The sequence below is a fragment of the Anthonomus grandis genome, chromosome 14 (assembly GCF_022605725.1).
Source record: "Anthonomus grandis grandis chromosome 14, icAntGran1.3, whole genome shotgun sequence".
Classification (NCBI taxonomy): domain Eukaryota; kingdom Metazoa; phylum Arthropoda; class Insecta; order Coleoptera; family Curculionidae; genus Anthonomus; species Anthonomus grandis.
In genome coordinates this window covers 14518375-14535559 of record NC_065559.1, presented here as the reverse complement: position 1 = coordinate 14535559, position 17185 = coordinate 14518375, and the positions used below count along the sequence as shown (strand labels likewise).

Here is a 17185-nt window from a genome sequence, read left to right as displayed (position 1 = left end):
CGGCGCCCCGCCTTGCATAAATCACATGTTCTGCCTTATGGCTAGTGGTACATTTTCTAGTAGTGGGTTTAACTATTGTTCAAGGAAGTTTAAATAGACGGGCCTGTTCAGATTAGGAGGAAGTTCAAAAGGACCAATAAAAAAACCAGATATCACACCATACCAAATATTTACCTTTATATTCATGCTGAAAGTCTCGTTCCTTTAGAGCATGTGGATTTTCGGACTTCCACAAATGATTGTTTTTCCAATTAAAAACACCTCGTCTACTAAACATCGCCTCATCGGTGAAAAGAAGGTCATTAAGAAATTCCTGGTTTTCGGATTGTTTACCTAGCATAAATTGAGCAAGCTGTAGAAGAACTGGTAAATCTTGAGGTAGCAAATTTTAGACAGGAGTATAGTAACATGGACGGAGATTCTCTTTTTTATATATATATATATATATATAATATAATTTTGTATATACCTGCAACATTTGTATAAGACATGTTAGGCTCAATCGCCATACTTTGGTGTGTAATATCTCTAGATCTATCTGGATATATATACCGGGTGACACAAACAAAAGGGAACACTTAATAACTTTTTTACTTTTTAAGATAAACAATTGAAATTTGGTATAGCGATAGAATAGTTCTAAGAGCATCTTTTGACATATTCTATTATTTTCTGTCACTTCCAGTTTAACAGGAAGTAACACTAACTTTCTTATTTTAAAATGGACACTTGGTATATTTTTACGTATTTCGATAAGAAATAAATATTTTTGAAACAATAATACTGTGTTTTCTACTTTTCGTTTTATAGAAAAAATCTCGTTTTTATATTTTAAAATAGGGTGCCATGACACCTATGTCACATAAATAAACACATTTAATCAATAAAAATAACATAGAAGGCTTTGATTGCTTAAATAGGAGACTGCGTTTTGACGCGTTCTTCAATTATTTTTCAATTGATATAATACATCTTGTCAAAATTATTAATTTTGCTATTATTATTTGTTATTTAAATAATATTGCTTGTATTTAAAATGTTTACCAATGAAGAAAATGTTGGTATGCCAAACGCTATATTCCCGCACATACGTACTTTCATTAGATAAAAAGGTGGTCGTTTCGAACATGTTATGTTAAAATAATTTGTAATCTCATATTTTTTCTGTTTGTTTACCGTTTGTGTGTACCTATGCTATGTTAGGTAAATGTTAAATAAAATATATCATATTAAGATACTGAAAAAAATATTACAATGAAAAATTTGTTCTTTTATTCTCAAATAGTAATACGACGTTTGACAAAATATGATGTGTTATGTCAGTTAAAAAAAATAGCCAGGCATATCATTACAATGCTTCGTGTTCGTTCATTTTTGTAAATTAGTTTTTTTCTTTATATGGGCTTATTTATCAACCGATTTAAAAAATAATCATATCAAATTATTGGAAAAAAGAAACCGCATTTGAAAAGTGGTTGTTGCCAATAATGGACTATTTGAAAAAATTAAGTAAATGTCAAAATTAATGGTTTGGACATTTTAAATAGGCGTGTAAAAGATTTAAGTAATAAAATGCAATGAAAACTATTTTTCCGTGATTACTTGATTCAAAATTAAAACTTTTAACGCATTCATGGCACCCATATTTAAAAAAAAAAATTGAATTAAAACTTTAATTTTTATTGGATACGGAGATAAACAAATAATTCACGAAGGAGTTTGTAATTTGCTTCATGCAAAATCCGGAAAGGCCCGTTACAAGAAGTACAGTTGGTAAAATTGAAAGAAAATTTAGAGAAACAGGGACAGTGAAAAATCGTATATGATCGGGTCACCCAAAAATTAACGAAAATACAAGATTGAATATTTTATTAGAAGTGGAATATAATCTCCGTATTTCGACTTCTGAAGTAGTCTTAAATATTGTTGTTTGCCAACGAACAGCTTTGCGTGTATTGAAGAAGGAAAAGTAGCATGAGCTAAACGATGATGATTCTGATCGCATACTAGAATTTTCTAAATGTAGATACTATTTAGTGATGGATCCATGTTTTGTTAAAATGGTATGGTAAATAAGCAAATTTTTAGGTGTTGGAGCACGAATAATCTCCAATGGGTGAGAGAAAATCATACCTAAAGCATCCGCAAAAATTAAATGTTTCGGCAAGGATTTTAAGTAGTTAAATTATTGGACCTTTTTTTCGATTAACTTCTTACCGGAGACCGATATTTTGAATTTTTTCAAAACTCTCGCAGTTTCTTTTCTAAATCGAAATCAGCTTAATATGCCAAATAGATCTATTAGCTTGCAACAGGATGGTGCCCCACTCCATTTTGCTCGTCAGGTACGCGGATATTTGAATGCGGTATTTCCCAGACATTGGATTGGTAGGAGGCGTCCTACGGAATGGCCTGCAAAATTTCCAGATCTCACATGCCTGGATTTTCTTCTTTGGACCCCCCAAATAAAAATTTAAAATTAAAAGTTTATAAAGAGAAACCGCGGAATTTAGATAAAATTAATGAAAACACTGTGAGCAATATTTTGGATAAGTTTTTAAATAGACTAGTATTTTGTCAAGAAGTGAATGGTGGACATTTTGAACACTTATTAAAAAAATTAAATTATTTAATTTGTTGAGTTGTCATTTATAATTTTACATACATTGATTTTTTTTGATATGTATTATATTTTTTATGTTTTCAGAAAAAAGGAATTAAAAAGTAAGAATAGATAAATGAAATTCGTTTTTTTCTAGTTTTCTTTTTAGTAGAATAAGTTTTAGAGGCTTTTAAATTCATAAAAACAGCAATTTTTCAAAACCGCGTATCTTAGAAACAGTTGAAAAAAGGTATTGCATGTGATGTATGGAATAATTATATAGTAGTATGGAGAATAGCAATAAATTAAAAAAAAAATACAGAGAATTTTATTTAAATATTAAATTGAAACATTGTTTTTTCCTCGACAATTTATTTCACATACAGAGTGTTTTATGAAGGATGGCGAGGCATCATAGACAGCAATAAATAATCCGGGATCTTTGGAATTTTAAGATATTTTAACTTCGTTACGTTATATTGATTTCCATGATCTCCGCTTGAGTGCATTATTTGAGAGACCTGCTGTTTTTATTTATTCTTAAGAAATATTAAGTAAGTAAAGATTTAATTTAAATTGAAAATAAGGCAGGATTTTTCAATAACGGCCTCTAGCCAGGACCACGGAAATCAATTTGATGTAGCGATTATGTCCTTTTAATCACCAAACCTTGTTGTGCTAAATAAAAATGAAGGATATTTAATTCTGTTGATCTAAATCAACATTATAAATACTTTTATTAATATACGTTTCCCTCCCCCGCTACTCTAATTCAACTTTTGTAGCATAAGGGTTGTTCACGTGAAAATTCCTTTACTTCTTGACCATTAAATAAAAGAAAAATTGCCAATATCTTATTTTTCTATTCATTTATTTTGAAGGTAATAAAAAATAGTCTTTGAAAATACTATATAATATATACAAATATCAATATAGAGGCTATATAATCTCTATCACATAGGTGAAAGAGTTATGAACCTACTACCGATTTATTTTGTTTTTTAAGTTAATCTAAATTTATTAATTGTTAAATACAATAATCTAGTTAATTTGTAACATGTTCTCTTAATAGGATAGGGTTTTAAATATTCACCTTTTTAAATAGTGTCATATATTATAAGGCGCTAACATAATAGATATGTTAAAGTGAAAGCACTTTTTAATAAAAGATAATATTTGGAAAACTCACTTGAAAAACAGATTTAAAATTTAAAAATAGTACAACAGTTAAACATAAATGTGTATATCCGATATCCTTTGATATTTAAACAAAAAATAAAATAAAGTGAGAAACATGAAAAACTACAGTTTGAAAAACAGAATGTACACCATCAAGATAAAATAAAACCAACTGGGTGTGATTTGGTGAAAAGTCAAAATATATTGGCTAAGCGCTTTCGGTTTTTCAAATAAACCATCATCAAAGCAGCCCTAAGACCAGAAAAATAATTTACAATCATATTAGGTTAGAATTAATTATATATAATAACTTACTTCTCAAAGGATATAGAGCACAAAGCTAGATCGGACGGGCATTTATTTAAATTTAAAAAGCTTAGTAAAAAACTTCAAACACTGATAAGGCTGAAACAGTCTTCCAGGAACAACTTAAATGTTCTAATCATAATTTTTATGAAAGAGTTAAAAAATTTATAAAATTTACAAATATACCTTTTACAAGTGAAGCACTGTCATTACTTAGTATGATGTTGAAATTTTCTTTAAAGGTAATAAGAAAGAAATTAAGAATTATTCTACAGAAACAGATACAATTATAGACCACATAAGCAATGTTAATGAAATTACATTAAAGTCGCAAATTTTTTGAAATTCTCAATCAAAAAGTTGATAAAAAAATAAACTTAAGCTCCATAAATCAGAATATAATAAAATTCTCACTGCCGTAAGGATAATAATCTTGCAATTTAAAAAGCTGCTAAAGGCAATTGCTTGGTCATTTTAAATTAAACTAGTTACCAAATCATTCAAAAAGATCAATCATGCTAAATTATCAAAAGGTAGAAATTTTCGTGCGGGATAACAAATTTATTGAATTCTCGAATATCCTCCTCTCATCCTTTATATAGGGTGTTACAAAATTCAGTGCAAATATTTTAAGAGCGTATTTTTACAGTTATGTGTCAAATCTTTTTAAAATTTGCAAGTCCATATTGTTTTGGGTCCTCTTGACATTTGCCGTCCCAAAAATTGTGTAAACCTAATTTTAGAAAAGGATTCAGGGAGGCTTACCCTTTTGATGGCCCATATGTTATATGTTTTATTACATATTTTATTAAGTGTTTATTATTTTTCTAATAAGTAATTTGAAAATGTAGAATATCATCTAATTAGCTATGAAAAAATGAAATTATCTTTTTTTGCATTTTTTAGATAAAACTAATTTGATTTGACAAAAAACAAAACATTCACAGCTTACTTCGTTTTCTCTAATTTAATAGTTTATTCAGGTTTAACAATGCTCCCCTTTCGTTTATCAGCGATTTGCTCGAAAACGCTTAATTATATCAAAAAAATGGAATAGACAAAGATTTTATATTTTTTAATTGCTAACTAGATGGTTTTCCTACATTTTTTTAGTTTCTTACAGGAAACATAAGATACGGACCATCAGAAGGGTAAGCTCCTCTGAATCTTCCTGTTAAATTGGATTTACACCATTTTTGGGACGGAAAATAAAAAGAGCACACAAAAAACGGGGATGGGCAAATTTTCAGAAGAATTGTTGCATAATTGTAGTTATGGTTCCAAATAATCAATTTCCTTCAAGTAATTTGCGCAGGCTGTAGATCTAGAAGAAAAAAAAAGTCTTATTTTAACTCCAACAATATGCTTAAGAGCATTTTAAGAAATATTTGCACTGAATTTTGTAACATACTGTATATAAAACTAAACAAGAAGTCAAAAAGTGCGTTTTCGTTATTAAAAAGTATTGGAGCGAACGAAAACTTATCCCAAGCAATCCTGGCATTCCGAGACTCTATGGTCTACCGAAAACACATAAAGTTGGTACAACAATTCGCCTAGTAGTCAGACTTATAAATCCAATCTCAATAATGTCTTCTTTTCTCAGCAAAGTATTTTCGTCTTTTCTAAAACAACCTGCTGTATTCCTTTAAGAACTCCGTGGAATTTGTCCAAAAACTAAAAGATTTACACATCTTAGATAACTCTATTTTAACTTCATTTGATGTAACCAATCTTTTTAACTCGATTCCTCGCCTTAAAACTATTCCCATCGTTAAAGAATTCCTATTATTAAAGAAAATAATTAAAAAAGAGATCAAGGAGATTGTGTCATTTTTGAAATGTTGTTTGTCTTAAGACTTTTTAATTTTTAATAAAAAGTATTTTATTTTAATAAATTCAGGTAGCATGGAAGAACACATTATGAGAATGTTACCTTTTATGTAATATTTTATTGTTGCATACTAATGGTTTATTTAATTATTTATTTATTTAAGTATTTTAATTAAAAATTGTGCTTGCTATGGGTAACCCGTTGTCTTCTCTTCTTGCTGATCTTTTCCTAAATAAATTAAAAATAAGTTTAATTCCTAAGTTGATCAAGGAAACTAAAATACTTAATTGGTTCAGAGACATCGAGAACTGCTTTATAATAGTTCAAAATGACCCATTACCTGTTATTGATTTTCTTAATAATTTATACTCGTCAATTAAATTTACGGTAGAAAAAGAATCTAACAATAGCTTGATTTTGTTTGGATATTACAATTTTCAAATTTAATAACAGTCCTTTCTTTAAAATATTTCAAAAAGAAACTCAAACTTATCATATTATTCCTCTCAGCTCTAACCATCCCTTATTGCAGAAAATGGCTTTCTATAACTGTCACGTTAATCGTTTATTAAACATTCCTGTGTTTGAGCCAGATTCCAAAAACGAAACAAATATTTTATAACCAATAGCATTCAACAATGGTTATAAACCAAATTTAGTAGATAATTGATTGTCCAATTTTCACAAATTTGGATGCATAACTGTAGTCACGTTTTCAAATAAACGATTTTCTTCAAGCAATTTGCTCGCCTGTAGCTTTGAGAGGTGCATTTTAGGACACATATTTTTAGGGCAAAAATAAGTTTTATTGTAACTCCAACAATACTCTCTTCTAATATTTGCACCGAATTTCGTAACACCCTCTATAGGATTTGTACAACAATAAATTATATGCAGCATATGCTTTTATATGTATGCAGTATGAACTGCAAAACTTATCCTATTAATGACAATTTAAGATCCTACTAATAACAGTTACCGGTTACAGGCCCATAATATCCTCTCCAATATATATATACTGGTTGTCCAGGAACTTTACCGACAAACTGTGCGGAGTGACTTTTCAATAAAAAAAATATAAAAAAAAAATTAATGTTTGTAACTTATTTTAAAAGTTGTAATGTCAAACCAATTTTTAAAAGTGAAGATAAAAGTAGTTGCCCAAAATATCGGAACTGAATATATATCGTAACTGAAATACTAAAAACTGAAGAGGTACTCACGCATGTCACAACAACAATTTACTCAAATTTAAACGCACCAAGACATCCACAGGCATTTTTCTCGATTTGCGAAAAGCTTTTGATAGCGTCTATCTGAATTTATTACTCTTTAAAATAGAATTGTGCAGTTTTCGAGTAACAGTATTAAAGTTATTAAAAAGTTACCCTAAAGATGGTATCCAAAGAGTTACGAGTCCCCCTGGGAAGGAACTGTTTTAGGTCCGGTGCTGTTTACTCTGTACTTGAATGATTTTCTGGATCATCAGGAGGATTTTTAAATTGTTTCTTTTGCAGACGATAGTGTGTATCTCATCTCTCTCTCTCATAAATGATAACACTTTAGAGGAATTAAATATTAAATGCCAAAAGACCTTAAAGTGGGTTAAAAATTGGCTTGACCCAAATGTCTTAAGTTTAAACTGGGAAAAAACAAAAGTCCTACCATCCCACATAGAAAAACCATAGTTGAAAAACTTAATAATAGTATACGAAGGTGCTTGCACAAATACGCTACTATGCAAATGCGTTAATTACATCGAAATGGCCGAGAAAATAAAAGTACCAAAATATAGAAAATCATATTTTTAAGAAACTATAAATAAAAGTAATTTGAAGACTATATAGTATAGCTTATTTGAGTCTATTTTTTAATATGGCATAACAGTATGGGCAGACAGTTATGAAATTGCATTAAGTAGCGTGGAAAAAGCACAGACATGCTGTATAAAAACTATTTTACTGTATTTTTATGTTCATCATATTATTTTAATTATGTACATATATTTTTTTATAGTTTTTTATATATATACTTTGTTATTGTTTAGTTTTTGTTGATTTAAAAATTTATAATTTTGGAAATTGGTTAATATAGATTAATTGATAGAATTGCTTAAGATAAAACTTACATAGCACTAATTACACATAATTATTAGAGCATGACCGAAGGGCGAATAAGTCTTCTTTTCCATAGTTAAGCGATGTCGCAGGACATCACGACAAGGGGTTTATTGTAAATATTTAAAACCGATATTTTTTTAATAAACCGTTTTTGGGAATGCTCATTTATTAAAAAAAACTCTAATGGCTACTTACATATTCTACAAGAAAACACTATGAATATTGTACGAGATATTCCACTAGCTCACCTGAAAGATATTTGCTTCCAGCAGGATATGGCTCTAGTCCACAATGCTAAAATAATACAAAAATGGCTAAATAAACATTTTTTTAGGAGTTGGCTTGGAACAAGTGGCGCTATTCAAGGGACCACGATCACCGGATCTCTCAGTTTTGGATTTATTTTGTGGGGGTATTTAAGAAATAAAATATATTCAAGGGAATATGCCAACATGCAACAATTAAAAATCCTAAAGTAAAATGATTTTGCAGAACTGCAAAGTTAATAATTTATTTTGGAAAATGCTTTAAAAAAATTATATATAAACTTTATGAAACTTGTAGGAGACATATTGGTCTGCATTTTGACTAATACTTGTGATTGTTTTAAAATTAGTTTGCTATAAAATTGTTGAACTTTTTTCTATATTGTATTTTTATATTTATATATTTTTTTGTTATAATGTTAATAAATTTACTAAACAAGTGTTAGCTATTTGGCTTCTATAATATTATAAAGATTTTCTAAAATCAAATATTTAGGTATTGCCAGAATGTTAATTTTGTTTTTTTGCGTAACTATGATTACCCAAGGCGATCTACTATTATCAATGTAAATTATAGAAAAAATATTTTGTCAAGTTATTTATAAAAATAAATATGGACTATGCTATATTTTTAAAAAGCTCTGGGCAAGCGGAAATAGCTTATAAACAATATATAGAGTGTCTCATTAAAGAAAAGACAAATAACAATTAAAATTTTTTTTAAATGCAACAATTTTTTAAATTAAATAATAACACAGTTATCGCGGAATCGGTGAAAATTATTTTTTTTTAAAACCACCCTGTAGCACAAAAACTAATATATCTATTGCAAATTTGATTAGTGCATCTTTGGTCTCATTAAAAAGTGGTATGGTGTCGCGAAAACCGCATCTCGCTATCTCTTTTCATAAGCGACAAACTCCATAAAACATACGAAAATGGAACACTCTGTATAATCTCACCTAGAGCTTGGTGCGTTCTTCTTGACTCACCCTGTATATAATATATATATTGGTATGCCTACCTTGTGCTTTATATGCCGAAATGTACGTTTTCCAAAAAGAAATAGTAGTATTTAAAAAACATTTGAAAAAGAAGAATAAAATAAAGCAAAAATAAATTTAGTTGCTTGTTAAATGTTTTTAATGATAAATGTAAATTGAGTAATGTGAAATATAAAAAAAAATGCTTATAAAGAAATATTACTTTTTTTCTTATTTAATCGCTACACCGACCGGTTTCTTGTATTCAAAAAATCCTGCAATAATAATACAATCTGCAAAGTCGTTAAACGAGCGATTACCTAGGCACACAAGCACTTTCATTACATTCTTTATCAAATTTCACCTTAATTTCTATCACCCAGTTTGAAAGCAAAATCGAACAACAATTTGCTTTTGCTTTTTTAAGAAACAAATCCAAGGTCAACCGTGAATACCATAAAGTGAACAGACTCCAATCACTAGCAGCGATTATAGTAATAGCGAATGTTGATAATCCAAATTAGGTGGGGCAATAATATTGACACTTACTTTGAACAAAAATAAAGTAATTCACGCAGCGCAATTCTCGATCAAGCACGGGAAAAAGACTAAACTGATGGAGAATAACTGACAGTTTTCTAAGTGAATTCAAGTGGTGCCACTTCCACCATTCTCTTAATAAAACCACCACCCGTAAGAGAAATGGTTTAGTATTATGATACAGGCAATTCGTGCTAAGATAATCGTACAACCAATTTGTGGTTACCCTGTTAAGTAGCTTAGTTACGCTGTGTAATAGAGTATAATGAAGGTTAAGAAAGTTCTCCTAAAAAAGTTTTAAAATAAATTAAGTAAATTAAGTTTTTATTTTGTAAAGGAATTCAGTAAAAGATTAAAAAGAAAAAAATATGTACTAACTTACAGTGCTTTGATTTTAAAACAAACCGCTTTTAATACCTTAAAAAAAATATTCTTAAAACATTAAAAGACAAGAATCACTGAAAAACAACATTGTTTAAGTTCAACATATGCTCAGATGTAAGGAGGTGTTTTGTTTACAAAAATATTTACCGATTCTCTGTTGTCAAGTTTACACACATTTTCAAAATAGGAAATTTTCAGTTATATATTAAAATATATAATAATGCTCTTTTCACTTATTTGTGTTGGGTTTTGGATTAAAAATAAAAAGTAGAAATAGATATAACCTATTCTAAGTGTAAATATAATCTTTTTAATAAAAAAAGTTAATTTTAATTGGAATAATATAAATTGTCGACGTACTGCTGAAATGTATAGAAACCTGCAGTGTTTTACTTTGAACAAATTTTAATTTCATTTGACGGTGCTCGAATGTTTTTTAACAGTTAAATCAAATGCTGCAGGTTGTGACCCTTTATCATTCAGTTCGTATGTTAGGGCACTGTATGCTTCAAGTATTATCACAAGTTTGTTATGTTGTGAATGTTTGTTTAGAAAACAGTGTATTTCCTACATTCTGGAAGGTGGAGCATCTGCATCCTATTTCTAAAACGAGCTGTCCATCAAAACTCTCGGATCTTCTGTCCATTAGCCTACTGCCTGTGGTGTCTAATATATAGCAGAAAATTATACGTAAACAGTTTGTGAAGTTTCTGACGGAAAATCATGTATGTACTTCCTCATTTAAAGTCAGGCTTTAGGGAGTTCCGCAGTACCGTAACAGCTTTATTAAAAATAATAGATAACATCCGCCGATCAATTGATGCAAAAGAGGTTGCAGCATTGGTACTGCTAGACTTCTCTAAGGCATTTGATACTGTGGATCACAATCTACTTTGTGCTACATTAAAATTTATTGGATTTAGTGACATAGTTAGCTTTTTTTAAAGTTTTACTTCTGAAAGAAAACAGAGTGTTGTTTTAAATGACAAATTATCAACCGCTTCTCCTTTATGTACTGGTGTACCACAGGGCTCAATATTAGGGCCGTTGTTGTTCCTTATATTAATTTTTGAATTGTTCTTTAGGCTTAATTCCTCTTCGGTAGATGGATACGCTGATGATATATATCTTTATTATAGTTTTCCACCCAGTGACGCAGCGCAAGCAAATTTAACAATAAATCAAAATTTACATATATATATGTATATTACATTGAAATCTTTAATTTCTCATAATCTTACATTGAATGCTAAAGAACTACTTTTTACTCTTTAGAAGCTCAAAAAAATTTCAAAATTGTCTTTAAAATTATTTTGATCCTTTTATTTATAATGAAAAAATTCTCTATACGTCATTAGTCGAAAATCTTGGTTTAATGTTTGTCACGAATTTACGTTTCAGGGAGCACGTTTCCGGGTTATTACGAAGGTCATGTTCTACTATGAAAATTTTATATGCTAATAAAAATGTACTTTAACTTAAGAAAACCTCTATCTGAGTCTCTGGTATTTGCAAAGTTTATTTACGGCTGTACTATTAATGTTCCTTGTCTGGATATTGCTACAATAAACGGAATCCAGCGATAGCAAAGAATTTGCGCCAGATTTATATTTACCATTAAAAAATACCAACCAGTGTCGGAAAAATTAAAATTTTTACGATGGTTGCCCATGTCAAAGCTTTGGGACTATGAAAATAGCTGAATATTTGACTTACTGAAGGAGGGATAGAAATAGAATAATGGCCTTATCTCCTTATCCTACTTAATAATAAATGTGATGGAAATTTAACTGTAATAAACATTTAACTGGACCTGACCAGTAATCTGAGGCATTATGTTTTTTATAGACACATTTTTTATTGAGATTCAACGCGAAAAGGGTATACTTTGGCAATAAAAATGATGAATGGCACCTTACTTTTGAAATTTCTGGATGTGAGTGTCGCAGGGATCCCTGATTTCCTCTGGAGAACTTGACTGGATTCTGCTTGTTTCAAAGCATTCACTTAGATTAGATTTTCTTAAAAACAATGTAGACTTTTGCGGAAAAGAACTTGCGAAGAACTACTTTTCGAGAATTACTTTTTTAATAAGCTTAAAGAGAGAGACGACTGGTGGCGCTTCAATCGCAAAACTGCTAAGTCGTCTGCGCATCCAGGTGCCAACCAAGTATTGCCAATTTATAAATATAAAAATTTAACTTTAGACGCGGGAACTAATTGTTGCAGCGACATTTTCCGCCCACCAAAACGGACGTTTTTCTTTATATTACAAAAAATTTTAAATAGTTAAAACAAATTAACATAATAATTAATAAACATTTTCTACCCAAGTAGTACAAAAAAAAATTAAATAGAGAATGAGAAAAAAATCCCAAATTAACAATTTTGATACTAATTTGTAATCCTAAAACTATAAACCAAAAGTGGTATTTAAATGTATGGATGTATGAAGCTAAATTATCGGCAAGGGACACGACTTTACGATGGGCCGTTTGAACAATCCGTTCTGTGTTCGCACCGTAACTACTCGTATATGGCCATCATTACCGGGATGTACTTTTACAATTCTACCAAGCAATTAATTGGATTCTTGGTTTGATTTTTTATGAGAACCAAAGCATTTATTTTAATTTCACTTGGTTTTTGGACCCACTTAGAACGCTGTTGTAACGTATGCAAATACTCGTTCTTCCACCGAACCCAGAAATCGGTATTCATACGCTGAATTAGCTGCCATCTAGAGAGACGATTCAATTTAAGAGAAGACATGTCTGGACTGGGACAAGTAGTAAGAGGTTCTAAGGTCAGAAAATTACCGGGGGTCAATGAAACCAGATCGTTGGTCCGAACATTGAGGACAAAGCGGACGAGAATTTAAGAGCGATTCGATTTGTATAAGCAAAGTATTTAACTCCTCATAGGTTAAGATTTGATCTCCAACAACACGGAACAAATGATACTTTACAGATTTTACTGCAGCTTCACTGAGTCCATTAAAATGAGGTGCAGCGGGGGGATTGAAATGCCAACTGATTTTTAATTGTAAGTGGTTTATGCCAAGTGGTTTTTAAAGTAAATATAAAACAGTATTAAATTCAGGGTGAAAATGTTCTTTATGAATATTTTCAATCAAAAGGTCAGTAGGTCGACGAGTACGGGGAAGTAGAAGAGGATACTTTGTCTCAAACGGGATATTGGCATGACGTAAACGTCCGCCCACCCTGAGATCACCTTTTTGGTCTAAAAAAGGGGCAAGTTTGCGATATGGCTTTAGTAAAAGTTTATTGTCATATATATTCGATATTAATTGATCGAAAGAAGACTCCTGACATTTTTTTACTAAAGTAAGCAGAGCGTCTTGCATTTCGTCAGATGATAGTTTAGAGGCACAAATTCGAATCGATTTATTGCGACAATTGAAAATAAATCGGTTACAATAACCTATTATACGCAGAATTTGAAGTAAATTTAATTTGTTTTCTAGAAGTACGTCTAAAATGTTGGCTTCGATTACAACTGAGAGAACAAGAGGTTTTTCCTCGCAAGACATCTGTTGGGTAATATCAAGAGACTTGGCAAAATTTGAATTTAATTTCCAGTCCGATTTGGGTAGTTTAAGCCATGTGGGACCACTAAACCACAATGGATGATGACCACAATGGATAACTAAATTATTTGGCGTTAAGCCTCTACTTGCGCAATCTACAGGATTGTCATCTGATGAAACGTGAAACCACGAAACATTATGGATATTTTCTTGAATATGGCCTACGCAATTAGCGACAAAAGTCTTCCAACAATGAGGAGAACTCAAAATCCAAGCGGGGACTACGGCGAAACCGGTATATGCAAAAATAGCATTTATCGAAATTAAAGATGAGTAAGTTCTTATTACGAAAGCGAGAAGATCTGATAAAAAAGTAGCTCCTAAAAGCTCCAATCGAGGTAGGCTTTGTGATGTAAGAGGTGTTACTCGCGATTTTCCAGTTATTAGGAATGTTTCAATTTTATTATTACATAACTCGGTGCGCAAATACACAGCAGCGGCATATCCCGCTTCAGAGGCATCAGAAAATCCATGAATTTCACAGGATACACTATTTTGAGCGAAAATCTGTCTGGGCAAGACAATGTTTGATATAGCAGGTAACTTTAGCTTGAATCGCATCCAAGAATTGATGATACGAAAATCACGGATATCATCCCACCCTAAATTAGACAACGATAGCTTTTGCATCACTTAGCGAAAAAAGTAACCGGAGAAAGAAAACCCAAGGGGTCGAAAATTCTGGCTATCTCTGACAAAATGTGTCTTTTGGTGTAAGTTTTGTCGGATGATTGACATGTATATGAAAAAGTATCAGTTAAAGGGTTCCATTGGAGGCCAAGAACCTTTATGGGTGAAAAATTTTCTTTGTTAAAGGTTATGGGAATCTGACATTCCTCTTGCGAAAAGGACTTCGAGAGGGTGGGGCAATTGCTTGCCCATTTTCTTAATTTGAATCCTCCTGACGTCAAAATTCCAATAAGATCCTTCTGAAGAGAAACAGCCTCATGTATAGAGCAAGCCCCGGCAGAGATGTCGTCGATAAACATTTGTTTGCGTAAAATTTCACAGGCATTAGGATATCTATGAGACTCCTGACAAGCTAGCTCTTGAACAGTACGTATGGTCAAAAATGGACTGGAACTTACGCCAAAAGTAACGGTGTTCAAGCAATATTCCTGAAAAGGGCCTTGGGAATCAAAACGCTAAATCAACCGCTGAAAATCTCTATCCTTAGGAGTCAATAGAATTTGTAAATACATTTGTTTTATATCAGCCGAAAATACCACAGCATAAAAGCGAAATTTTAGGAGAATACTATTGATATCAGGTTGAAGTTTAGGACCGGGAAGAAGACTTTCAATCAAACTTATACCCTTCGATCCTTTAGCTGACGCATTGAAAACGACCCGAAGTTTTGTAGTAGATTTTTCGGGCTTAAGCACACAATGGTGAGGAAGATATCCGACAAAATTTGTTTTTTTTTCGTCTTGCGAAACTAAACTCATATGACCATTATCAAGATATTGTCTCATAAAATCCGAATATTGACGATACAAATCGGGGTTTCTTAAAAGACGATTTTCAAGAGAATGAAAGCATCGTTTCTCCATAGAATAGGTATCACCTAGATCGGGCTCTGAGTTGCGAAAAGGAAGAGATACAATAAAACGACCTGACTTGTCTCTAGAGACAGTGTCTTGGTATATCTTTTCAGCTCTCTTATCATCGGGAGAGCTATATATTTTTACCGGGACTGATTCCAATTCCCAGAACTTATTAAGACTCTGATAAAGGGATGGTTTCGCTAAAGAAACATAAGATTCTACTTGAAATGATTAAGGAAAATTGGAGATTTTTTCGAGAAGTACCATCCAAATTCAGTCTCAATGGCTGTAGGGCTACCACTGGCTCCAGGAATTCGACCTGACTTCAATACTTGCGAAAACAGATCTGCTCCAAGTAACATATCGACTGGAGCAGGAATATTAAAATTTCTATCACCAAGCTTCAAATTTGAAATATCGTTCCAATGCGGAGACATAATCTTAAAAGAGGGTATATCTGAGCAAATCTTTGGTAAAACAAAAACCTCAATGGTAAACAATGGTGATGACGCATCGACAGGTTTAATTGTACAACTGGAAATCCCACTAGTAGTACCCGCTGATTGACTAATTCCCTCAATAGGGATAACGTAGTTCATTTTTGGAAGGCCCAATCGATTTAGGCAAGACTCTGTTATGAAATTAGCTTGACTAGCAGAATCTAGGAGTACGCGAACCTTTTGAATGTTTCCTCGTACGTCGATAACGTCCACATAAGTGGTAGATAGAAGTACTGTGCTTTTAGGTATAACAGATTTTAGACAGGCACATGCGCAGTTAACCTGTGTCGCTTCTTCAGATTGATTTGACAATTGTTCGTTCGAGGGTGATTGCGAAATATTATCGAGATGAGATGAAATCGGGGGCTCATGAATTATTAAAGTAGAAGGTCCGGGAACGTTGGATTGCATTGAATTATTATGTCTGGAATTTGGCCAAAAATGAACCAAGGTATGATGGCGAGATCGACAGTTGCGACAGTTAAATGTCGAAGGACAGTTCTTTAACATATGCGTAAACCTTAAGCAGTTTATACAGGCATTATTCTGTTTAATATAAGCAAAACGATCATGCGGGGATTTAGCAAGAAATAAAGAACATTGCGACAAATTATGTGTAGATTGATTGCATAGGCGACACTTTTGCAATTTTTCAGGGAATGAAGAAACTCTTGAACCTATATTATTTGAAGAGCTAGCTAATGCTAAACGGTTAAAATTGTTACTAGGAATATTTGCGACAAAAGTTTGGGAATAATTTTTGGGACTATGAAATGAACTAATTTGACTTTTGAAATTATTCGAGGATGACGCAGGTATTTTTTGGTGTCGAGGGGAAGGCATAATCTGAACAGATTCTAAGGCTTAACAATGATTATGCAGAAATTCAACTAAATTTTTGTAAGTGGGTAATTCTACCTTACTATACTGCATTTCAAAAGTAGTTCTGGTTTGACTATCGAGCCTTTGAAGCAACATATTGAATAAAACAAAACACCACTGGTCAGTTGGAAAGCCTAAAATATGCAGAGCTGCAGTATTTTCATTAAAACAGTCTAACAAATTGTGTAGGTCCTTAAGAAAATTTGATTTTAAAAACAGAGCAGCATTTAAAGCGTTCCAATATGTGGTTGCTAAAATTCTTTTATTTTGGTAGCGATCTAACAATGTTTGAAACGCAATTTCATAGTTTGCTTCAATAGTGAGTATGGACTTAATCAGATTTAATGGTTCACCTTTTAGAAGAGAAATCAAATATTAAAATTTTTGTATGTTGGCCAGAGTCATATTTTCGTGAACTATTGACTTAAACAT

The 17185-nt window shown here is 31.5% G+C and overlaps 1 protein-coding gene and 1 long non-coding RNA gene across 6 annotated transcripts in view; one reads left to right on the top strand and one right to left on the bottom strand.

Moving 5' to 3' along the window:
- Nucleotides 1-8749, top strand: part of LOC126744821 (uncharacterized) — a 71824-nt gene extending 63075 nt beyond the window's left edge. The window contains exon 2 of the long non-coding RNA XR_007663317.1: nucleotides 8376-8749. This is a non-coding gene — a long non-coding RNA (uncharacterized LOC126744821). The remainder of the gene's footprint in view (nucleotides 1-8375) is intronic.
- Nucleotides 1-9997, bottom strand: part of LOC126744819 (uncharacterized) — a 68517-nt gene extending 58520 nt beyond the window's left edge. Inside the window, exons 1-2 of one of the 5 annotated variants that reach the window (XM_050452379.1) lie at nucleotides 9840-9943; nucleotides 8290-8335 (exon numbers count right to left, since the gene is read on the bottom strand). The gene's annotated coding sequence lies outside the window, so the exon portion shown is untranslated. Of the gene's footprint in view, nucleotides 1-8289; nucleotides 8336-9839 lie in introns of all 5 variants that reach the window. The other 4 variants (XM_050452377.1, XM_050452381.1, XM_050452382.1 and 1 more) reach the window with 4 other exon arrangements.
- Nucleotides 9998-17185: the final 7188 nt, after the last annotated feature.